This window comes from Piliocolobus tephrosceles, chromosome 11 (assembly GCF_002776525.5).
Source record: "Piliocolobus tephrosceles isolate RC106 chromosome 11, ASM277652v3, whole genome shotgun sequence".
In the NCBI taxonomy this organism is placed as follows: Eukaryota; Metazoa; Chordata; class Mammalia; order Primates; family Cercopithecidae; genus Piliocolobus; species Piliocolobus tephrosceles.
Genome location: NC_045444.1, coordinates 125,391,882 through 125,416,449, shown reverse-complemented (window position 1 = coordinate 125,416,449; position 24,568 = coordinate 125,391,882). Strand labels below are relative to the sequence as shown.

The following is a 24,568-nucleotide window of genomic DNA, read 5'->3' as shown; positions in this document are numbered from 1 at the left end:
GGGTGGTGTCCTGAGCGGCTGTGCCCAGGATGCCCAGGGTGGTGTCCCGAAAGATTACCAGTAACCCTGCCTTGTCCCCTGTGGCTTAGGGAACCTCCAATGGTTGGGGCTGGGGGAGACGAACCTAATGACCTGGTGTCCCCTGGGGGAGGCGACAGCACCTGGGTGTGGGGTGGAGCAGGAGTCCCAGGAGCTGTAGAGGCCAAGGGGGTGCCTTGTAGGCACCGTCAGCGCTGGCTAAGTGAAGGAAGAGCCTCTTCCACTTTACAAGCTCACAGTCCCCTTTGGGCTACCTGGAAATGGTGACACTGGGAGGGCCCCAGGGGGCAGATGTGGAATGAGAAGACAGAGGGAAAGAGGGTGGGATGTGAGCTGTGAGCTGCAACACTTGCCTTTGGGTGTGTGGAAGCCATGATGATTTCTTGGCCAGTGGCTTATAATTTCCCAGAGGGAGCAAAGCTGTGTGTCATGAAATCGTGGCCTCTTGCCTCGGGACAGGTGGCCTATAATCGTTAGCCTCCTCTGTCCTCAGCAGCCCTGGCGGCGGCTCTGGAACAGGTTGGGTAGCGTGGCCAGCACAGGGCCAGGTGCCCCTGGGCAGGTGCGCTGTGAATCTATGCTGTAGGTACGATGGCCGTGCGGAGGTCATGGAGGGCTGGGTGGGCCAAACCAGTGGCTTGCAGTGCGGGGCAGTGAGGACGGTCAGAATCTCAGTGTGGGCTCCTGGGACTAGGGTCCAGGCCTATGGAGAGTCAGGGGCACGTTTCCTACCTAGCGGCTCTGCTATAGGAGGTAGGCCTGCCTGGAGTGTGGGCTCCCTGCCCTGGGCACTGTGCTGGGATGCCAGCAGGCGGCTATGGCAGCGTAGTGGGCTCCGGCTGGCCTGGCCCCTTGGCCTTATGGTTCACCTCTGGTCTCAGCAGTCTTTACTGGCTGGCCGCCCCTCTGGATGCCATAGCAGCCTCTGTGAGGGCGTAGGGGCCCTGTGTCCCTCTCCCTGTCCTTGGAGGGGGAGCTGGGCAAGGCAGGCCACGCTCCTGCCATACGGTTGGTGTATGAGGGTGCACAGGCAGCTCGCTCTGGCCTCACCTCATCCCACCAGGCCCAGGAGGTCAGTACACAGGCCTGATCGGGGCACTGCGCACTCAGCGGCAGCCAACCCATGGCATGGTTCCCACATGCCCGTTCACCCCCAGGACCTAGCAAAATGCTTGAGCTCATGCATAACTTTGAAATGGTCTTTGGAAGTTCCAAGAAGCCCGTTGTCTCTGACACTTGTTTGGGATCCTGCAGAGCTGGCTGACCTTGAGCCTGCGCCCAGCCTGGTGACTGTGTCTTTGTGGGGTGCCTGTGTTGGTGCCAGCGCTGTGGCCTAGTGGGTGTTGGCATCACCTTGCGTACCTGCTCTGTCCTTTGTGCCCCAAGGCTCTATGGAGCAGGAGAATCTGGGCAAAGGGAGGGCCTGGGTCCCCGCCCCACCGCACCTTCCCCCGGAGAGCTCTTCACCTGCCCCACAGGCAGTGTTCAGAAAGCGCCGAGGGGTGCTACTGGGAGGCCACCAGCATGGGGTTTTTCTTTGATTTGGAAGTGCTGTTTCTGAGTGGGAGGCCTTGGCTTCGCTGGAGGAGTGATTTGTTTTGAAACCACACCCATTGCTGGGCTAAGATTGACTTCCTGATATGAAAGTCTGCGGCGGTGTTTGCTGAGAAATCACACGTTTGAAGGGAAGGGTTTTATGACTTCATCTGTGATGCCTCTGGAGCACTGTCAGAAGCTGTGATTTTTCCTGAGTGTGCCGGACCCATCCTGGGGTCGGCACACATGTGGGAGCCCTGCTTGTCACCTGGGGGTTAGGGTGACCTGGAGCAGCAAATCCTCCCCTGGGGTGGGTTCAGAGTGGCTCATGGTAGGTGGGAGAGCCCCAGGGCTGACCCCTGGCTCTTTGCCCCCCATCCGCTGTTCTCCAGCCCCTGTCAGGCCCTGCCCGCTTCAGCCCGCATTGGGCCTGCCCTGCTGTGCAGGGGGAGGGGCAGGAGAGTCCATCTTCGGGGTTCTCTGAGCTGGACAGTTCTGAGAGGCAGCTTCCAGCTCGTGGTAAAAAGAAAGCCCATTGCCACACCTCCAGCAGCATGTGGGGACCTTCAGGTCCCTGGAACACCGAGGAGGAAGGAAAGGGCAGGATCCTCCGACGGGGCAGCAATGGGGCTGGGTGTCCCTGCACAGTGTTTACACCCTGGGACCTGCCGCAAGGCATGGCTTTCAGGAGAGTCTCCCCCAAGAAACACTAAGGACAGGACGGGGCTTCCAGAGACCTTGGCTTCCACCCAGAAAGGCTGATCTGTTCTCTGACTGTTGCATCAGCTTCCTCACCCTCTGCAGGTTTCAGGGTACGAGCCCTAGGGAGCATCACTCAGAGCGCCCTGTTGGCCACTTAGGATCAGGAGGGCCTCGGCTCACCCGGGCCATCTCCCTCTGGTCGCATGGGGTTGGCCGTCCTGTCAGAGCCGTGGGCAGCCACACTTCTTTTTCCAAGATAAACCGCTGCATCTGCCCAGCGACCTTCATGCGTAGTCTTACATTAGCACATTCTTAACAGACATTTAAAAACCAACCAAACAAAATCCAGTTTCCTGCCCCCACGCTCTCGCTCTTTTGCCACACTCACAAATGTGAGCTGCATTTGGAAATGCCTGTGCTTCCATTTGCAAACCAAGGCTGAATGGAACCTGGCAGGCGCATCTGCTCCCCCGCGGTGGAGGCTGGGGCCGCCCGAGTGGAAAGAGGTGAACCCTGTGCCTGCTGGGAGTCCCCCAGCAGCCGTAACCCCGGTGTCTGGGATGGCCTTTGGGGTGTGACCTTAGGCTGAGGCCAGAGCCCGTCTCCCCGCAAGCTCCCCGTCTGGCCTGGGGAAGTCAGCCCCCTCCTTTCCAGGGCTGCTTCTTTCCCCTTTTGTTTTCAGTCATTGAGCCCCCGCTCAGGGACGACCCCCACCCCGAAGGTCCTGTGTGCCCTGAGTAAGCCGCTGGCTCTCGGAGGTGCCCACGTAACCTCCCTTTCAGATCTGAGGGGAGCAGGGACCAGACGGGGCTCTGCCCTCACAGAGCGTCCCCTCTGCCGAGAAGCGGCAGAGTGGTGTCACTGGGCAGCCAGCTTAGATCGAGCAGCGGGAGGTAAGCTCAGCTGAGTCAGACAGCTGGGACCAGGCCGGGGGCTTGCTCTGCATGCCAGGAAAGCAGCATCGGGCTCTGTTCCCCCGCCGGTGCCCCTGTGTCTCTCAGGAACCCCTTCAGATGTGGTTAACACCTCCAACTTGGAGGCCTTGCCTGACTGTCCTGACCCTGTTTATTCTCCTCTCCCACGTCCTTCTAGAACATACTCTCAGGCAAGACATGAAGATGTTGCCGTGTGCAGAGCCTCACTTCCCTGCCCTTGCCCCTGTCCTTGACAGCAGCTCTCTGTGGGCCTAGCAATACCCCTTGGGCGTCAGTGCCAAGAGCTGCCCTGGCTGGGGGCTCCTGGTGGTGCAGCTCTCTGTGGACACCTCCACACCTGTACACGGAGACCCGTGGGGCGGCTCCGAGGGGAAGCTGTTCACCTGCTGCCTGATGTGAAGAGAAGGGGCGCTCGCCAGGAAGGGGACTGGGCAGGGGTCCTCAGGGCGGGCTTCGGGGCGGCTGACGCGGAAAGGGGCTGGGCTGGGCGGGGGCCCTCAGGGCGGGCATTGGGGCGGCTGACCCGCAAGGGGCTGGGCTGGGCTGGGCTGGGCTGGGGTCCTCAGGGCGGGCTTCGGGGCGGCTGACGCGGCAAAGGGCTGGGCTGGGCGGGGGCCCTCAGGGGGGGCATTGGGGCGGCGGCCCCGCAGGGGGCGGGGCGGGGCGGGGGGGGGCGGGGCGGGGGTCCTCAGGGCGGGCTTCGGGGCGGCTGATGTGCAGTTGCAGTGGCCCATGCCCCTGGACTGGGTCTGACCTCTGGGGCAGAGGCTAGGGTGCGACACAGCAGACATGAAGGAGGGTAGCATTTTGATGTCTTCTTGCAGTGATTGCAGCGGCATGTACGTGCCTGTGTCACCGCCGTAGCGGGTGCGGGGATCTTCTCTTGGCCCCGAGTGTTTGGGGCAGGGTCCCTTCCTTCATTCTCTCATCAGCGTAATGGGCCCTCCCTGGGGCTCGGCTTCCCCGGTTTCACATGTAGATCTTTCGTGAAGCACAGAAGCTTCAGGCTGACCTTCCAGTGAGGGATCCCCTCCTTAGATCTTCACGCTCTCCTGCTCACCAGGGCACCAGCTTTTCCAAGGACTGCTGGGTGGATTCCAGAACCATCCCGCCGTGTCCTTAGTGCCTGAGCACAGGCCTCCTCATCCGTGTTCTTGGGCTGTGAGTGTGGCCCACAGAGCGCCCTCTGCCCATGGCACCTTCAGCCGTGTGCACCCTTGAGGGTGTCCTGCTTGTGGTGCCTGCCCACCCCTGCACTGGCCCAGGTCTCACTGGCCACACTCCTGCACAGAAAATGAGGCCAGGCCGAGGATGGGGACATCTGGCCAAAAGTGTCAGAGCCAGGCTCTGGCCCCCTCAGAGTAGAGATCGATCTTGCCTAATGGCATTACCTTATCTTGGACCTGGGCAAACAAGGCAAGGGTGATTTGAGAAGATCCTCGTCTGTTTCTAATTAAATTTCGATCTCTGCTTTCACAAAAGCTTCTCTTTTGTCTCTTCCTCCTAATTATTTTTAAAATCTCAAGGAAAATACATCCCTTCCACTTACAATTCCGCAGAGAACCAAATTGCTACTCTGTTTCTAAAGTGTGTTATTGTGGTCTCTGATACTAAGCCAGGGTTTCTGTAATCCCAGTAAAATTTTATCTCACATCACAGAAATTTAGGATTCCCCCAAGGAGACACCACAGGAGGAAATACTAGCTTCTAAAAAGCCACGTGGATACCCTGTCGTGGGTCTCAGTGGACCATGGCTCCTCCTTGGGCCTTGGGGTGAGCGCGGCCCGGCGTCACTGCAGGCGGTGCTGGCGTGGTTGGGAGGGTCCCTCAGGGCTTTCCCTGGAGTGATAAGGGGGCAGGTGCCACCCTGCTGACTCCCACCTAGGGCTTCTGTGTCTGGGGCCTTCCGGGGAAGATGCCAACCAGTAGGGGCCAGGGGCTCACAAAGGCAGTGCTTTCATGGCGCCAGGCAACCCGAGGACTCTCCAACATAGGCTTTTCCAGACTCCTCAGTCACCCTGGGCAGTTGGCAGCAGAACCTGCTGGCCGGGCTGGGTGGAGCGTGTCCCTGCTGCGGCTTCTGCCACTGTTAAGGAGCGAGGGAGGATTCTCGTGTGGTTTCAGTTGGAAACCTTGCCTTCTAAGAGTGGACCAGCCTACTGCTGCACCTTCCTACCTGTGGGCCTGGGCCGCCGTCTCACCAGGCCCTCTTAGGACGCTGACTTCTGCTTTTCTTCAGCAGGGAGACCCCTTGCCCAGCCTGTGTCTAGCCTGTGGATTGTGGAGGAACCAGAAGGCTCCTGCTCTGTGGCCCTGAGTCTCCCAGCGTGGGAAGTCTACATGCTGGCTAGCAGGCTAATAAGGTGCCTTTTCTTGGCAACAGTTGAAACGTGTTTCGTCATGTCCCAGGATGCCCCATGGACGCACCTAACAGGGTCCCCCGGGCCTGCCCGCCTCCCAGAGCCCAGGCCTGCCACGGTTTGCTTCCGTCTGTACAGAGCCCGGCTGGCTGTGGCCACACTCCGTCTCAGCACACGGCAGCTGCTGGGGTGGGGTTCTGGACCTGGCGCCTTCTGTAGGCCCTCGTTAGTCTTGTTTCTAGCATGTTACCTGGGTTCGTGTACACTCTGCTGGATTTAGTTCCTAAAGTGCATTTAGGCCTCGGCAGTACCTGTCTCACCTGCACGTGTCTTGCTTTTCTGTTTGCCTTTACAGGGTGGGCCAGCTGGGCTCAGTCTTATCTTTAGCACCACCCCGACCATCCCTGCCTCAGGAGGGCGAGGCTTCAACCCAGCCCGGGCAATGTAGCAAGATCCTGTCTCTACAAAAACAAACAAAACATCCAGAATGTCCACCTGAAACCTTAGTGCCGCATGGAATTTAGGTGTGCGTACCTGCAGGGAGCAGAGACTGCCGCTCCAGCCGCTCCCAGGCTGGCTTCTGTCTGGACCCCAGTGCCCTGGCCTCGTCATCTTCCACGTAGGAAGCTGGGCTTTCTTGGTGGCCGCTGACAGGGTAGGCTTCCATGCCTCCTTCTCAGGCTCAAGGTGTGAGTCACCATCCCAGCAAAGACAGAGCCATTTGCACAATGCAGTGTGAGCCGCCTTCCTGCCCTCCATGGGAAAGGGAGGCAGCGCTCGGGCCCCAGGTGGAAGGCGTGCCCTGGAGGAGGCTGGGCATGAGAACACTATGGCAGGAGGATCTCACATGCAACCTTGCAGGCTGCAGGAGCAGAGCTAGACACAGGCCACACAGCAGAGCCACGGAGAAGTGGTCCTCCCCGGAGTGAGCAGCCCGATAGGCATTTGATAGAGACGCTTGGGGCCACAGTGTTGGGATTACTGGAGGGAAGAGAGATGAGGCCAACAGGCCGGTTTAGGGCATTCTGTACCATGACGAAGGACGATAGAAACTGAGCATGTTTATTGGACAACAAGCAGACCCTGCTGCAAACCCATTATTTGTACCTCTTGGTTCATACTCATATCAGCACCCTGAGATCCAAGTGTTGTCCTCCCCATTTTATGATGAAGAAACTGGGACATATAAAACTTGCCTAAGATCTGACAACTAGTGAGTGAGGGAGTCTGGTTTGAATTGTACGTCTGGCTTCAGAGTCCACGGTCTTACCCACCATGCGACGCTGCTGCATGAGCGTGTGTGTGTGCACGTGTGCAAGAGAGCCGTCACAGGGCACCCGCAGACAGTCTGGACACGCGGTCCGCAGAGGAGCGTCCGTTGGATGGGAACCCCAACCTCTGTCTTTCAGCTGAAGTTCACCAAAATGAATTGCTCAGTTTCCAGAGGTGGCGGCCTGGCATGGAGTTAGGAAATCAATCAAAGCGTTGGGGGTGGAAGGCGAGGGAGTGGTGTCATTTGGCTCCTTGAGTCTTCAGCCTTCCTTCCTGGGCTCTGACATGAGCTTCACCCTTAGATCCAGTTCTCCTTAGCTGGCTGTCAGATGCCCTCTGAGTGACTCTGACAAAGGACGGCTCACTGTGTCACTTCTCTCTTCCTCTCCTGCCCCGACAAGGCCGTATTGCCCACTTGCAGGCTGTGATGTAGGGACCAGGGCTCACACCGTCCCACAGGCTCTGGGCTGAGGAGAAATTCCTTTTTTCTTTAACATTGTCAGCAGAGATCTTTCCTCTTCATTAGTCTTTTTGAACAACCAGGTTTTGGTTTTGTCACTTCTGTCTGTATCCCTTTTCTGTTTCAGTAAGTTCTGTTCTTTATTACTTCCTTTCACTTTTATGAGTTTAATTTCTGTTCATTTCTAAGCCTTTGACATGGAACCCGAATATGAGGATTTTAAAGCCATTTTCCTCTATTCATGGCTTTTGCTGCTTCGCAGAAAATTTAATGTGTGCTATTACCCAATTGCCCTTTGGCATATAGGTAATTTATAAGTTTGTTTTTGGTTGTTGTTGTTTTCTTGTTTTGTTTTCGAGACAGGGTCTTGCTCTGTCACTCAGGCTGGAGCTCAGTGGTGTGATCTCAGCTCACTGCAGCCTCCGCCTTCCAGGCTCAGGCAATCCTCCCACCTCAGCCACCTGAGTAGCTGTGACCACAGTTCCACCACGCCCGGCTAATTTTTTGTATTCTTGGTAGAGACTGGGTTTCACCTTGTTGCCCAGGCTGGTCTTCAACTCCTGAGCTCAAGTGATCCGCCGCCGTCAGCTTCCCAAAGTGTTAGGGGTTACAGGCGTGAGCCACTGCACCTGGCCAAGTGTATTTTAAGGTTTTCCTAGTTCTTTTTTGTTATTGATTTTTAGTTTAGTTGCATTATATTCAAAAAATGAGGTGATATGCTGTCAAAGTCAAGAATCAGTACCTTTATTAAAGTCTACTTTGTCTGTCATTAATATTGCTATGCCAGCTTTCCTTTGGTTGTTATTTGCAAGGTCCATATTTTTCCGAATGTTTATTTTCATACTTTGCATAGCTGTATGTTTTAGATATTTCCTTGTGAATAGCACGTGTTTGGGGATTTTTTTAGTTTATATTCTTCTATGCATTCTGGTCGTCTTTGCTTCGGAGTAGAGCCTTCAGTTTGTTTACATAGCACGTGATTGTCTAGAATGTTAGTGTACCCATTTGCCATTTCACTCTGCCTTTCCTCCTTTGTCCTGTCTCTTCTGTGGCATTGTTTTGCATACTGTATTATTTGTCAATGTTTATTTCCATATATCCACACGTGTAAACCCTTTTCATTGTTCTTTATATGGGTGTTCATTTTCATCTTCCCTCTGAGATCAGTTGTGAGAATGTTTTCTGGTGTCAGATGGCAGTTTTTGTTGGAAAATGACTCTTTGAAAATGCCCGTGCTGGTTAGAGGATTCTAGTTGGACAGTGACCATCTTCTAGTACTTTTAAGCAGTCCTTCTGCACCGGGAAAGATATTATTGTTTTCTGGTTTACGTGCTTCCGTTGAGAAATCACCAATCATCCTCACCGCTCTTCTTTGTAGGTGATCCCCCCTCCCCCTCCATAGCCGGTTTTGTTTTCAGCAATTTTACCTTGTGTCTTTTAGCCATTTGGGGTAGTTCTTGGCCAGGGTCCTTTCAGACGTGCTTTTGACCCCTTCCGTGTCTCTTTTCCTGTGTCTGCCTGCACATTCTGTCTCTGTGCCTTCTGTTTCTCTAGCTTCCTGCCCTTGACTTTTGAGATCATTCTGGAAATTTCCTTCTGGCCCACCTTCCTACTCAGGAATTCACTGTAACTGTGTCTAATCTGTTAGATGATGGAGTCCTTTATTTCACTTTTTACATTTTTCAGCTCTTGAAATTCTCTTTTCAAGTTTCCAATTCATCTTCTTAAACATAGAAATCATCATTTCTTTAAAATATATTTCTAAAACTGCCACAGGATCTTAAATTGCATTCACTTCTTTTATCGTCACTAGAACACTATTGCGATTCCTCCTTTGAAGCTATTGTTTATGGGTCATGGTATACAGCAAATAAGTAACGAAGTCTCTTTCTCTTTAATTCTATTATCTGGAGCACCTGAGGGTCTTTTTTCTATTGTTCGTTGTTTCTGTTGGCTTTTTTCTTGTTGGGTTGTCTTTTCCTCTACCTGATATGTGAATGTGTGAGTGTGTGTGTTGGAGATGTTATTTGCAAAATCTGTTGAGACTATTTGAGGCCTAGGATGATGACATCTTCCTCCTTAGTAGACTGAAGTTTGTTTCCGCCTGGTGCTCGGGGCCCCTAACAATGAGTCATCACTTCAGTTCTGTTTCAAGGATTGCAGAGTCATTAGAAGCAGAGCTGCAGTTGTTGAGGGTCCATTTATTGTGGAGTCTCTTCTTTCCCTAGGGGTTGCTTCCAGATCCCAACCCACATTTCCCTCTGTCTCTGCTGCCCTTCAGTCCCGGGAGTTCTACTCCTAAACCTAATATCTGCAAGAGGTGGTGTCAAAAGTACTGAAGATTCTTAGATGGCTGTGGGCTCTGCAAATACCAATAGGGGAGAATCAGTCCCAAATGCCATTCTCACCCCCTGGCCTTTGTCTGGTCCTATAATTCTTCACTGTTTTTTTTTATCTTAGTAGTGTCATCAAGAAGATGTGTTTATATTTGTCCAGATTTTGTGGTTCTTCTCTCTGCTAAGATTGGACCACATGGCCTATCTCACCTTTTTTCTTCTTTTTGCACTTGTGTTTCTTGAAGCAGTCATGTTTATTAAGTATCGATATTCAGAGATTTTTGTCAAAACCAAAATTCTTCTATAAGCTGATTAACAGTATATATGAAAGATTAGGCAATCTGAAATGAAATTAATAACTAAGTTAATGATTAAAGGAATTATATGAGTGCTTATTCTGTTATTTACCCAGAGTTAATTGTCTACATGGATATTTTAGAGTCTTAACAGCAAGTTTATGTGAGAGTAGGTGCTTCTGTTGAGGGACATCTGAAAATACCCAGGTTCTTCTATCTTCGTAGGCTATGCCACACGGATTCTTGGTCTAGTGGATCCGATGGGCAGTATATCTGCAGTCCACACAAATGGAATGGTAAAATTAGTATTATTAGCATGTTGAGGTCAAACTGTTTCCAGGTACTCTTACTTGGGTAGAGATTTGGAAGTTGACTATATTTGAAATCTGAAGAGTGACAGGTCAGTGTTTCTCCACATTATCTGTTTTCCCATAGGTAGCTTGATTTATTCATCCAGTCATCCACCTATCCAGTCTCTACTGCTGCTGAACTAGTCATTGCTTCAGGGTCATGGACACAGAACCCGACAAGGTTCTGCTCCTCTTTGGACCTCTCCATGTGGTGGCAGACACAGAACAGTATCAGTGGAGCGATCTGAGGAAGCCAGTGTTGGCAGGGAGCCTTCTAGATGGCCACCATCTTCTATGAAAGGAGGAGGATGCGGCTGGGGTGAGGTCCTGGCCTTCTGGGAGGGGCTGGAACCCGCCTTGGCACTGGGTCAGTGCTCTGGGTGGCAGCCTGGCCCCAACCAGCCAGTCCTTCCCCACATGTGGTGTTCTGAGTTTCTTTCTCCTGCAACCAAATTCATAGAAAAAGCAATCCTAATTTTCTCCTTAGTCAAAACTATTAAAAAGGAAAAATCCCACAAAAAAGCTAAACCTCTGCAGAAGTAAATTTGGGAATTCGTTCTTGGATTTGTTTCTCTCCTGCTTTAAAGAGAAAGAAGCCTTCTAGAAGCAGCCCCACTGAACTTGTTTGCTTTCTGTTTTCTTCAGTGAACTGCTTTCTGTGGCTCTGCCTCTCTGAGAATCTGTTTCAAACTCTGAAACGCAGCTGGAACACACTTGAGATGTTCCACACAGACCACAAAGTGATGGCATGGACTGTGCAGAACAGATGCTGTTTCCATTAAAATAAAAGACAAACATAATATTTGCATTAATCGAGAACCTTTGCGGGAGTATTTGCATAGAGTGGTTTATCCTTTTCCGAGAGCTGGTTACTCCTAACTACTCTCTGAGTGTAGAAAGGATAAGCAATCTTTTGCTGATTATTTCTCACAAAGAGTTGCCTTCGCCCAAGTGTGTCGCTGTTTCCAAAGACGGGCTCTCCGCCATGCAAATGTGATGTTGAGTGCAGCACAGGAAGAATAGCCCATGTGCGTGGCAGTGATTGCTGTCAGTCTTCCCTTGGGAGCTTTTTGTGTTTCCGAGTAGGATTGCTGCGCTTGTACCCTGCTTTTAGTGGTACTGAACTTCGTTTCAGCAGAGTTGTGCAGTTACTCACAGTAGGCCATATGTCAGTGGCCTCCTCTTCCTCCTCATAACGAGAAGCCAAGGCCGTGGCATGTTGGTGTGTCATGTGCTTTGGTGCCTGTGGGTACAATTTCAGGAACGGCTGTACTAATTCTTATTTCGTTAATGAAGGCTGTGTAAGAATAAAGACAAAGGAATCAGAGAAAAGAAAAAATGACGGTCTCTCGAAGAGAAGTAGAGCCCAGAAATGCATGTCATAAACCCTGCATAATTGGCTCTGAGTTTCCTAGCTGTCAGAGTAAAAAAGGAAGCCCTTTAATTTTAAGGTTTATGTTGTTCTTAAAAGGAAACCAACCAGGTGTGTTTTAAACAGTGACTTTGAAGCACACACACACACAGGGTGAGAAAACAAGATTACGCATAGTCTTGGTATCTATATGAAACTTTGTATTAATTGAATATTCAGTAGTTATTCATGTGTACTTACATAGTAGTGTTTTTGGTGCCTTACCATTGCTTCTGTCATCTTAGTCTTTCACTTGGGATATGATTTTCTTCCTTCTGAAATAATCCCTTGTTAGTTCAGCAACGGTTTCTGAATGGTAAGTACTCAAAATGTTTTTGTTTTCCCTTTTACTCGAATGATAGTTTAGATGGGTGTAGAATTGCAGGTTGCTGTATCTTTCAGCAGTTTGAAGACATTTCATTATCTTTTGGCTATTTGTGTTGCTGTTGAAACATTGACTCTCAATCCAATGTTCTTAGATCATCTAACTTCCCTACCTTGGTGCTTTTAAGATCTTTTTCCATGTTTAGTGTTTAAATGTTTTACTGCAATGTGTCTAGATGTCGATTCACACTTATTTATCCTAATTGAGACTTAGCATGCTTTTTAAATCTAAGGACTCTTATGTCTGAATTCTGGAATGTTCTCATTTATTATCTGTTTTAATACTGCATTTGTACGTTTTTTCCATTCTTTAGGAACTCATACGAGGTCTGTGTTGGACCATCTTATTCTTCTATCCTTGCCTCCCTCCTGTATCTATTCCTCTCTTTGTGCTACATTCTGGTGAGTTATCTAGATCTAGTTTTATCTTTATATCTAATTTGCTATTTTTTCTTTAGATCTAATCTGTTCTTCTCAATTATAGAAAATTCATTTTATTCTTTTTAAAAACTTCTCATCTCCCATTTCCAGGTTTTTTTCCTTCATCAGTTTCTTTTCTTCATTTAACTTGTTGTTGTTGTTGTGCAGCTTGTTGTCTTTTCCACATTGTTTAAATATTTGTGGACATTTTGGAGCCATTTCTCTGTTTTGTTGTTCTTGCTGATTCCCACATGGTGGGTTGCTACTGTCATTCCTGATGTTCAGTTTGCCTGGTGAACTCTTCAGCAGGGTACTGGCCTCCCTCCCTCGCATCCTTCTTTGTGTGTTTTGTGTGCTGTGGATTGTGGGGGTAGCCCTAAGGAGCTATTTTTCTTTGTCTTCCTGGGACGACAGGGTTTCTCAGGTTCTAGACTAGTTTTGCCCTTATTTCTAGACTTGAGATTCCAGAACTACTCAAAGAATATGAATCTGGAGGCCACATCCACAGGGACCCAGGTTTAGGGTTTTAGATTCTCACCGAAGCCTCTTCCCAGCAACCTTCTATTGCTTCCCTGGCCTGGTGGGTGGAGTTTTCCAGTTCTCTTTTCATAGACCAGACAGCCGTCCAAGAGTTCTGTCCGGACACAGCGTCTCATTTCCAGTTCTCTGTCCGAGCCAGGCTCTTGGCTACCTCTCCTGCCCACCCGGGTATGCAACCCCCACTGGGTCCCTGGTGCCTGTCTCCAGTTCTGATGACTCTTGGGCCCCAGGAACAGGCAGACGGCCTCAGTGCGCCTGCTCCTCAGTGCACCTGCTTGGAGCGCCTTTTGCTTTCTGTCCTTTCTGGTAATCGGGGTCTTCTCTTGAGCTCAACTCTGCCTATGATATTAGGGCGAGATTTTATTCTCTCTTCGTAACTGTGTCTCTGTTCTTACAGTGGGAAGTGAGGGATCCTTATCGAGTCAGTGCAGTAAGCTTTGGGAACCTAAAGTTCTGGTTAACGTGCTATGTTCTGTAGCTCTGTGTTGTGGACGTGAGGAGGCTCTGTGTTTTTCGAAGTGTAAACCTGACTTTTACTCCAGGCGCGTGTTAAATCAGAGTGTCAAAGCAAGGCGTGCACATTCAGCCACCGCTGTTCTCCAGTTCCTCTTTTCGTGTAATTGAGTTAAAAGGCATACCCTTCTTTCCAGTTGTCTGAATATTAAACATGACATCAGTCATAATAGTATACAGCCGTGTTCATTTTAATTCAAGATTGCCTTCATGCCCAAGTGTGGGACTTTATGGGTATAAAACCAAAGAAATTTGCTTTAGATTAAGAAAGCTGCATCTTTGTTTTGTTTTGATATAATTTCTATGTTTTCTTTGCCGTATAATTCTGATTTTTACCCCACTAACATAGTGGTACAGGATTTATCATGTGAGTTGCACGTTGAGTGATAGGAAGTGAATTTGTTTCCGGGACTCTAATATCTCAGGAGAAGATGAAAATATGTCGTGAACTTAATGCCGCGTATGAAGTGTGATGGGAATGTGTGTTGTGCCTCTGCTCTGCCGGGCACAGTGCCAGCTGCACAGGAAGCTTGCTGGGAAGTGTGCGGTACAGGCGGCCGCGGCCAGCGGGCTCTCCATGGCAAAACCGGCGGCCGGCAAAGCACAGGCGGTGTGTTCCTGGCAGAGAATCTGGGTCCTAAGGGTGTGTGTGTCAGGGAGGGAGGAGAGGAATGATCGGATTTCTACTTCTTCAAAATTCAAAAATAACTTCATTAAACAGAAGATAAGAGATTATGTTTTAAAATTTTGGATAGCTCTGTTCTTAGAACTACGAAGCATTGAAAACTTGGAAAATTGTTTAAGAAAACATTTTAACCTAATGACTGGTAAGTCGACTGCCCTCTGGTTTGGTGCAGTGTTTGTCTTTTGGCGGAGAAGCAAGGGGAGGAGGTGGCGGGCACAGACCCGTCTTCCCATCCTCAAGAAGGACCTTCTGTGGGACATGAGAGCTCTTGCAGGCAGCGGCTTCCTTTTTGTCCTGCTCTTTCCCTTGTGCCTTTTGATTTTTCTCTTTAACTTTCTGCTAAAACCTGAGAAATCCTCTTGGCCAACCTGCTGATGGAGGGAAAGTCAGAGGACTTGCTCCTACAACGTGGGCTGTGTTCGTGGCGACGTGGGCCCTGTCCGGGGCAGGGTGGGCCGTGTCTGTGGCACTGCGGCTTGTGGGTGCATTTATGGGTGCTTAGTCCAGTCCTCTCAGTCCTGCAGTGTGGAGAGCATCCTGTCGCCCATTTGATGGCTGTAGACAGTGAGGCCCACACTGGTCGGCTGGCTCATGTGGCATCACAAGCTCCTGGGAGTGGATCCCGGCTTTGATGCCAGGCAATCCTGCTCCCACACTCCTGGCCAGAATCCTGGAGCCACCATGACAAACGTCATGTGGAAACCACAAGCTGGAAAGTCTGGAAGGGGCAGAAATCCACATCCTGTCAGTGACATTAGCATAGTGAACATCCAACAGCAAGTTGCTTCTCCTGGTGGTAGCTCTATTTTTAGAAGATTAAAATAGAAGGCAATACAAAGAAATCACTGTATATTTAGAAACTGAAGTTTCTGTTGTGTAAAAGGGAATGATGATAAGGTTAAGTCAGTCTTGGTATAGGGGAAGCTGTGATGCGCAGAATGTGTTCATACTGCGCATAACAGAAATGTAATAGTGATTTCTGCAGATGGTACACCTGCTTCTTAGAGGATCCAGAAAAGCTGGTGTTGTTGGAGGGAGGGGTGTGCTGGAGTACTGTTGAATTAAATAATAATGATGTGATTATCTTGAATGTACATTGATACCGTTCAATAATGAGCCTTGCGCAGTGGGAGAGCATGTCCTAGAATACAGCGAAGTAGATTGGAGCATTTCAAGCAGGAGCTAGGACTGCAGGTACTGTGTGGTTACAGCCGGGGTCAGTGCCTGGAGAATGGAAATCTTTTTATTTTTATTTTTTATTTTTGTTTTTATTTTTTATTTTTGGAGGCAGGTCTTGCTCTGTCACCCAGGCTGTAGTGCAGTGGTGTGATCTTGCTCAAGAGAGCCTCGTTCCTCAGCCTCCCAAATAGCTGGGGGGCTACAGTCGCGCCACCATACCCGGCTGATTTTCTTGTATTGTTGGTAGGGACAGGGTCTCATTACGTTACCGAGGCTGGTCTTGAATCCTGACCTCAAGCAATATTCCCACCTCATTCTTCCCAAAGTGTTAGGATTACAGGTGTGAGCCACTGCACCTGGCTGGGAATGGAATCTTTACCCATATCACCTGCAACGCTAGTGCTGTGGCATTTGTGTGTCTCCCCCACCTTCACTTTTCAGAAATAAAATTGTGTTTGAAAGCATTTAGGAAACAGATATTAAAATAAAACTATGTGCTGTATATTATTAGGTAGTACCAAAATTAAGGAGAATAAAACTTCTTGAAATCTTTTAAAATTGAGGACATGGAAACCACTCATGTAGAAAGGCCCTTTCCACCCCACGTCATTGTCTAAGGGAGCTGACGGCGCCCACAGGGCCGGGTGCCAGCTGACGAGTCTCTTTCCAGATGTGCTGGCTGCACCTGTAAGTTGATGCAGGTCTCGAGGTGAACTAGGTGCGTGGCGGGGGCATGTGAACACACATGGGCAAGTTCTCCATGTCTGCAGAGGGGAGGATCCCACCGAGGGTGAGGGAAACCCACCCCAAGTCCCATCTCCAGCAGCTCTTCTGCTGGGGAGGTCCATGAGCCAGTCCACTGTTGTCCCCCTTTGCTGTGGCCTCTGGCAGTGGGCTTCTGCTGGAACACGGCCGTCCACAGTCAGGCCACTGAAAATCATCCTTTCTGTTCAGGTCCTAGGGAGGCAGTGCCTCTTCTGGCCCCTTCTCCTTGGAGAGGCCAAGACATTCCTCTAAAAGAGGACCCATGTCTGTGTCACCACTGCCAGTGCACGCTGAACCCATAGCAGCTTCTGGATGATTCCAGAGAGTGGCCTGCAGTATGAGCCAGTGCTTGATTTTTTGTACCCGGTATGTCTGCTCCAAGACGAGCTGCTGGAGGCTCGAGCCAGTGGCAGCCCCAGTGGCAGGAAGGTATGTGGAGCCGACTGCCTGGAGCTGGGCCATGTGGGGCCCTGGACTATCCGAGTCTCGTGTCACATTTTCCCAGCCTGCAATTCCTTGTTCTTCCCCACTGGTTCTGGCGAGGTGGCCCCACGGTCTCTGGGGAGCCACCTGCAGGGTTGGAGACCGGGTACTGAAGACACAATGATATTATCACCTGGACCGCTCCTCTCGGACCCCTGGAGGCCGACTCTGTGTCTTCATCACCTGGGTTCTCAGCACCTAAGGTGATGTCTGGACCACACCTGTCTCCTTTTAGTGCTTGTCAGAGACATGGAATAAAAGCAGGTGCTTTATTGAACCTGCACTTCCGACGGGAGAGGCTGCGGTGGCCGTCACGGAAGATGCTCCACTGGGCAGCAGTGCACGGCCTCCTTGCAGAGGCGGGAGGCCCTGAAGCAGAGCTTCCCCGTGGATGACGCGTTGCAGCAGGAAGGAGCACAGCTGTCGCAGGGTGAGAGACGGCAGAACCAGTGTGGAGCAGCCAGCTGACACATTAAACGAGTCTTCACTGCTTATGTATATTTTGTGCACATTCTGTCCTGACACAAGAGTTTTGAGTGCAGTGTGTGTCACTTAATATTCAGCTCCTTATTTTTTTTTCTTTAGTAGCTCAGCTAAAGGAATGAATAAATATTTTAGAAGTCTAGAGCCCCTCCCAGGATGGGGTGGTGTTTGGATAGTGAGATTTCGGGCAGAGTAAAGGATGCTGCTGAAATACATGTTGTAGAATATGGAGAACTTGAATTTTGAACCATCGACACAAAATCTGGACATTTTGGATCTTTTGTTTTTCCTGAGAAGGTCACAAAGTAATGGCTCAAAGGGGGTTTAGATGTACTGTTTGCTCTTCAAAATGGTGAGTGGCTCTCAAAATCAGCAGGTTCCATCAAATCTGCATTTTGGATTTCCAGCTCGCTTCCCCCCACGCAAGCCTCTCTGTCTTTCCCACCTGGGTGAGTGCGGCACACCCATGCCGAGTCCATCGCAGGGTCCTGATGGATCCCATTCCCCATCTCTCCCAGCTCTCCCTCCGCCTCCCCGGCCTTCCGCAGCCCCTCCCCGCCCTGGGTGACACTCTGCAGGGTGGCTGGAGTCGGAATGGAAGGTCCTCACTGTAGCCTTCGGACCTGAGGCTGTGTCTCCTCTGCCTGCCCCGTGGGAACCCCCTAGGCTTGTTCCCTTCCCAGGCCTTGCCCTTGCTGTTTGCTGCACCTCATGTGCACATCCTTGGGATGGTTGACCCCACACGTCCTTCAGGTGTCTGCTCAAACGCCACCACCTCGCCGGGCCCTCTTTTCCAGCACGTGATCCCACGCGGTCTGTTGATCTACGTGTCATCCCCTCTTCACTAGTGGAAGCCTGGGGTGCAGGGACTTACAACGCTGTGTCCCCAAAATTGCGACGGCCACTTAATAGCTAGTTCAGGAAAACTTGAATGAATGAGCCACTGATGGGACGTTGACCTTGAGGCTTGAATGAGTCCATGTGGAGAGGCAGAACAGCAGAGTGGGGGTCAGTTTGCTTTTGAAAGTTGGTCCCAACCTTGATCAGGATGGCCTTTATTATCTCCCTGGCTTCTTTAAAATGGAGTATCTGTGCCAGTTGTTTCCGTGGTGAGAACCATGAGTACCACTTCTGTGAATGAAACCCGGAGACAAGTGCCTGACCATCATCAGCTCCCACCAGGAGTTATTTAGCTGTTATTGTTTCTCATTTAGAATGTAAGCAGGATGTTATGTTTAGTTCTAGCAAGATACAGCAAGAACAGTAGTTTAGAAAATGAAATACATTTTCAGTGAATTGAGGCAAATATTGTCCTAAAAATGTGCTAGAGGTGGCCGGGCGCAGTGGCTCACGCCTGTAATCCCAGCACTTTGGGAGGCCGAGGCGGGCGGATCACGAGGTCAAGAGATTGAGACCATCGTGGCTAACACGGTGAAACCCTGTCTTTGCTAAAAATACAAAAAAATTAGCCAGGCATGGTGGCAGGTGCCTATAGTCCCAGCTACTCGGGAGGCTGAGGCAGGAGAATTGCTTGAACCCGGGAGGTGGAGGTTGCAGTGAGCCGAGATTGTGCCACTGCACTCCAGCCTGGGCGAAAGAACAAGAATTCCGTCTAAAACAAACAAAAAAAAAGTGCTAGAGGAGTAAGTCTTTCAACCCAAGGGGCCTGCTGGCTGAAGAGCCCTTGGAACAGACTTTTGCTGGGTGATGCCACCGGCCTGTCACTTGGGCAGCTGCTGGTGGGGTCAGCCTGACTTGCACAGAACATCACCGAGTCTTGTGGGCGCTGGGGGAGCCCCAGCCTCACTCTCTCCCCGTCTCACTGGCCATTGACCACAGACTGATTACTTTAAAAATGCTGCTTTAAAGTTGGCGTCACAGGATCCATTTTCTGCACAGAGAATGAGCAGTGCTTGCAAGTCTGGTTTGGTGGAGAGGAGGAGAGGGTGTGGTCCACGCCCTCCGTTTTCTGCCTTGCTCCAGGGACGGATCCCTGCTTTGATGCTCCCAGCCGCGCAGTTAATGTGCCTGCCTAGACTTTCCGCAAATGGCCACTTTGGGTTTATTGTTCTGAATTAGTGACTCATTTTTCATGAGCTATTTATTAACATGCACCTATTTTCCAGCTTCCTGCCACCTAACCACAAGCACCTTTAGCGAGTTTGTGACGTTCAGCAGTGTGGAAAATATTCTAGGAGAATGGTTCGTCTGTAACTGGTTTTCATTGCTGGGTCACATTTGGTGAGCAGCTTGTTCGGCTCAGATGCCGTGGCGTGGAGGGCCCGGGCCCCGGCCGCGGCACTGAAGCGAAGGTGAAGCGGGAGGAGCAAAGGGAATCTGTCACCACGCACGCACTGTGTACCTCCCTCTTTATCTGTATTCATTTATTCACTCCTCATGTCAGCCTTGTCTCCACTTGACAGGGGAGATACTCCACCCCAAACCCTGCAGGACCGCCTCCCACACGGGGTCTACGTCCAGGTGGAGGGTAGATTCAGGTAGGAATTGTATATTTGTTAGACTTCTTGGGAATGAAGAGTTGTTAGTTTAGAAAGTAGAATGCCTGCGGGGAAACAGAAGCAGTGGATACAGCATGAAAAAGTGGGCATTTCGGTTTGCCCGGCCGTGCGAGTGGCCCAGCCGCGAGGGAGCACGGTTATCCACAAGCAGACCGCAGAGCTAGTCTCCAGCCGTTGCTGATAGCTGCATCACCTTTCATCATTAGCTTAATTGAAGGGAACCTATCCAGAAAACGATCCTACATTAGCTGTAGAGATGTCGTTTGTGTGTTTTGCAGTGTTCCTATTTCACGTCTGCTGTGTGTGGCTCCTCCCACTGGCTCTGGATCACCTAGCAGATGCCAGGCGGCTCTGGGGAACCTGCACAGGGTGCATGCCAGGTGATCCTCCTCGCAGGCTCCTAGCGCTGTACAGAGCAGCTGTGCAGTGACTTGCCCATGTGTGCCCTCACCACTGGGCAGTGGGCATCCTCTCAGGAGCCGAGACGGTGCTGTTTTCTGAGGCGGGCAAGGACATTTTCTCCTGATTTGCTAAATCGCTTACGAACACTCAAGCTGGCCAGTGCCACTTGGTAGGTGGGGAGAGCTGAGAGCTGTCTCTCCGTGTTGTCTTACTTAGGGAGGAAGCAGCATGGCCACGCCAGGCCCTGCAGAACTGTCTAGGAGACGCCCTGAGACCCTCCCTCCAGGAAACGCTGTTCTCCGGCCCATAGAGCACAGAGGGCCTCGCGGAGCAGCAGCAGAAGCTTGTTTTCACTCCTGCCGGCGCCGTGGCCATCACCCGCTCAGCCAGCGCTGGCCGGACCCTGCCCACAAACCTGGTTCTGTGCTCGGTCCTAGGACCTGCAGGGACAGGACAGCCCCATTCAGCCCCCGGGCAGCCCCTTTTCCACACTGATTCCTGACACCGCTCCTTGCGCCCTGTAGCCCACGACGCCCCCATGCTTCTCCGGCTGCCATGCCTCCTGGGTACGTGGATCGTTTCTCAAACAGCGGCGGGTGGCAAGGCGGCGTTTTTCCACTGCCACATTTTCCCTGGGAAAATCCCCGAGTAACCTGCTGTTCCCTTTCCTCCGTGGCTCACTCCTGCACGCGTTCGCCTCCCACCGGGCTCCGTCTGCCTGCTGAGTCTGCGTGTCCAGCGGGCTCAGTTTGCACCTTTTGTCCCCATCACCCGACTAAGCTGCAAGTGTTAGCAAGCCTTGCCTGGCACGTGAGAGCAGCTGGGCGCCCCCTGCAGTCTCCTCTGGCCCGTGTCTGGGCAGGTGCTGGCACCAGGCAGACCCCGTAGTGGGACTGGATGCAGGCAGCTGGTGTGGGTCCCTGGTTCTGCTGGGCTGGGGCCAGGCCTCTGCGTTGCTCACTCTCATGTTCCCAGATGCTCAGGGCCTGCTCGCTGAGCTGTGAACCAGACATGTGTGCCTGCTTGAACACAGGGACTGGGGATGAACTGAAGACTGTTGGGATATTGATGAAGGAACAAGTTAGGCAGATCACCTAGCAGATGCTCAGCAAAGACCAACTGTGTTGAATAGAAGGTGGGGACAGGCTTGTCTTTATTCCTGGCATCTCTTGAAAAATTGTTACGAAAAGTTTCAAACACATATGAAAGGAAAGAGACTAGTGCATAGAGTGAATGCCCACAGCCACCTCCCCCTAGGAAATCCCTGAGGCTGTCCATCATGACCCCTTCATCTCCCATACCGTTATTTTCTGGAGAATTTAATACCGATCTCAGAGGCCATAGCACCATCCCTTATATACTTGAATGTGTATTTCTAACAGATCCAACCCCATTATCACACTCAACAGAATGAATCATGATTCCTAAATATCATCTTATACCCAAGCGATGTTTAATTTTTATTGGTTATCTTAAAAACTGTCTTTTTATAGCCAGTTGCTCAAATCCAGACCAAAACATCGGGACTGGTGGGCATATCTGAAATCTACCCCCACCCCTGTCCGCCTCACTGAGTCCTTTGTCCTGGGATTTTCTGTGTCGAGACTTGACTGATCATAGCCAATCCAGGGTCCTTTAGCAGGTTCTGCCAAACCCACATTTCCTGTAAGCTGGCAGCTCTAGTTTGATTCTTAGTGGAGAAGTGAAGAATACTTCTTAGGTTATCCTTGACATTTTAAAAGACTGCCTGATTACCCTGAAGGAAAAATACTGCTTAGGGAAAGAATCTTTTTCCATTTTCATTTTCTCTAATAAATATACATAAACTATGTTGGACATGCCTGAGGAATTCACAACACTTACTCATTAAAGTTTAATTTCTATTAATGGGCAGATTGCAAGCACTGTTATGGAACTTTGGTCATTTTCAGTAACCTGCGCAGTGGGGAAAAGCAGAATCTGGTGGCCTGGGATGCTCGAGGCTATGAACAGGGCTCCCAGGGAGGGCTGGTTGGGCGGGCACGAGTTTATGGAGCACCAAGCTTATGCCTAGTATCCGCCAGGTCCAGGGGTAGTGCCAGGGTGTCGGCCACACAGTGGAGGGAGGATGGGCTGATGGCAGGGCTGGGGGCTGCTGGGGTCACTCAGCAAAGGAGGAAGCTGAGCCGGGAGGAGGCTAGCGCAGGTGCAGGTCCTGCTTGGGGTGGCAGACGGAGATCCCTCTGGGGGTTCAGGTCAGGGGAAGGACCTAGGGGGAATTTGAGTATTTGGCTGACCTTGTAGATCATTTTGTCTCCAAGCCATGACATTTCAGCCCACTGAACTCCCTTTTGTAATTTAATTGAACAAAGGCATCAGAGTGCCAGTAAAATACTACCACTGGTCACACAGGTTAGAGGCCTGAGGGGATGGCATTATGGCCCCAAGCCCAAATAGATACCCACTTCATTCCACACTGACTGATCTGCCGTGTGGAGGGGAGGTTTGTATGTGAGTGTGCGTCGCACCACGCCCTCCAGGAGGTGCAGGTCTTGGTGGGCCACGTGCGCCCACGAGCGGGGCTTTTTCACAGACACCTGCCAGTTCGGTGCAGGCCGAGAGGCTGTTTTCCTCATGGCCAGTCCTCCCAGCAGAAGGAGTTTTCCGTCCCTCTTTATTCAGGCAAAAGACAAGTCCTTTTGCCCCAGACACGAGAACCAAGTGGTTTCTTTTGTCTTTGCTTTAAGGCTAAGCTCTTTCCTTAAACTGTGGAAACTCTGCCGTTCCCCTTGAAGTTCGGTTTGAAGATATCGGGGCTTCTCTGGTCTGATGTCAGCCCTTGCTAGGTGTTCACGCAGCTCAGTCCCTGGAGTCCCAGTGAGGCCCTGGGACAAACCCCAGTTGAGGCACATTCTGTAAAATACCCAAGCAGGGTTGCTCAAAGCTGTCAAGGTCGTCAGAAACAAGGAAGGTCTGAGATACTGTCGCAGCCAAGAGAGGCAGGACCCTGGATGGGTGCTGGGACAGAGAATGGATACCAGGGAAAATCAGAGGAAATCGAATCAAGTCCAGGCTTTTCCTTTAATGACACCTAAGCACAGCATCCTGATGGAAGATGTTAGTGATAGGGCTTGGAGGGTGCAGAGTAAAGGATAAGTCTCTAGTAGCTTTAATTTTTCTATAAGCTCATAGCTGTTCTAAAATAAAACCTTTGTTTGAAAACTATGAAAGGATGGGGAGATTGGCTCTAATGAAGACTGAGTCATTACTGCTTCCCAGTAGCCCTAAGCTTCCATACCCCGTGTCTGAAAAGCAGCTCTGTTAGCACAGTGAGGTGTGACCTATACTACTCCTGGGTCACAGCGATTTCAGTGTTTTCATCTATGTCGGCAACCCCCCCACCAAACACACTTTAGAATGTCAGCTTATCCAATTCTCCTTTTATGCTCATAACAAAATATCGAAGTGAGGTGCTAAGGCTGAAATGTAGGACTGAGGTCTCTGAGTCTTCAGAATCAAGCATGGAAAAGAGTTTAGGTGTACCTCAGGTCCCCACATGTGTGGAGCTCTTGCTGCTTTCCTTTTCCCAAAAACTCCCTGGGCCTGACCACGCTAGTTTGTCACAGGAATGCAAAGTTAGTTTGACGTGAGGAAAAGAATTTCACCATGTTATCAGATGGATGGGGAAATTGTTTAATAAGCTGAATTGATGCAAAAAAGTTTAATACAGTTAAGCAAACATATATGATTTAAAAATATGTCTTGGCAATCTAGGAGTAGATGGGAACTTCCTTAATCTGATAGTTACCTGTGGACACCTGCAGCAAGCATACACTTTCCAGCAAAACACTGGAAACATCCTTCCTGAGATCAGAAACAAGACCAAGCTGTCTTTTTATCACCATTTCTCTTCAGTTACTATACTGTAGGACTGAGCCAGCGGAACAAAGAAGAAGAAAAGCCATGAGGTCTGGAAGGTGGAATCAACTGTCGTTATTTATACGTGACATGATTCTGTATGTAGAAAATACACAATAACTACAGAAAAATAATTGGAATGAATAGTCTACAATACAGAACCAATATGTAAAAATTAATTGTATTTCCATATGCGAGCAAGCAGAAATTGAAATGGAAACCAAATATCAAATACCTAGTAATAAATCTACAGATGTTCAAGACTGCAACACTGACAATTCTGAGACATTTCAGAGAGAAATGAAATGAGGTCATAGCCCATGTTCATGGATGGGAAGATGCAATACTGTAAAGATTATCTTCTCCCCAAATGATAGATGCAATCCTAGGCACTGTTCATCTGCCTCCTCCCTCTCTCCTTCCCCCTTCTTCTCTCTTCCTCTCTCTTTCTCTCCCTTCCCTTCCCCTTCCCTCCCTTCCCTTTCCCTCCCCATTTCCCTTTCCCTTTCCTTTTCCCTTTCCCTTCCCTCTCCCCGTCCCGTCCCCTCCCCCCTCCCCTGCCCTCCCCTCCCCTCCCCTCCCTTCCACTCCCCTCCCCTCC

General features: G+C 50.6%; 1 protein-coding gene across 9 annotated transcripts in view; it reads left to right on the top strand.

The window, feature by feature from the left end:
* The window catches only part of HDAC4 (histone deacetylase 4), a 343,637-nt gene that overhangs the window by 129,556 nt on the left and 189,513 nt on the right, over nucleotides 1-24,568 (top strand). The window lies entirely within an intron of this gene.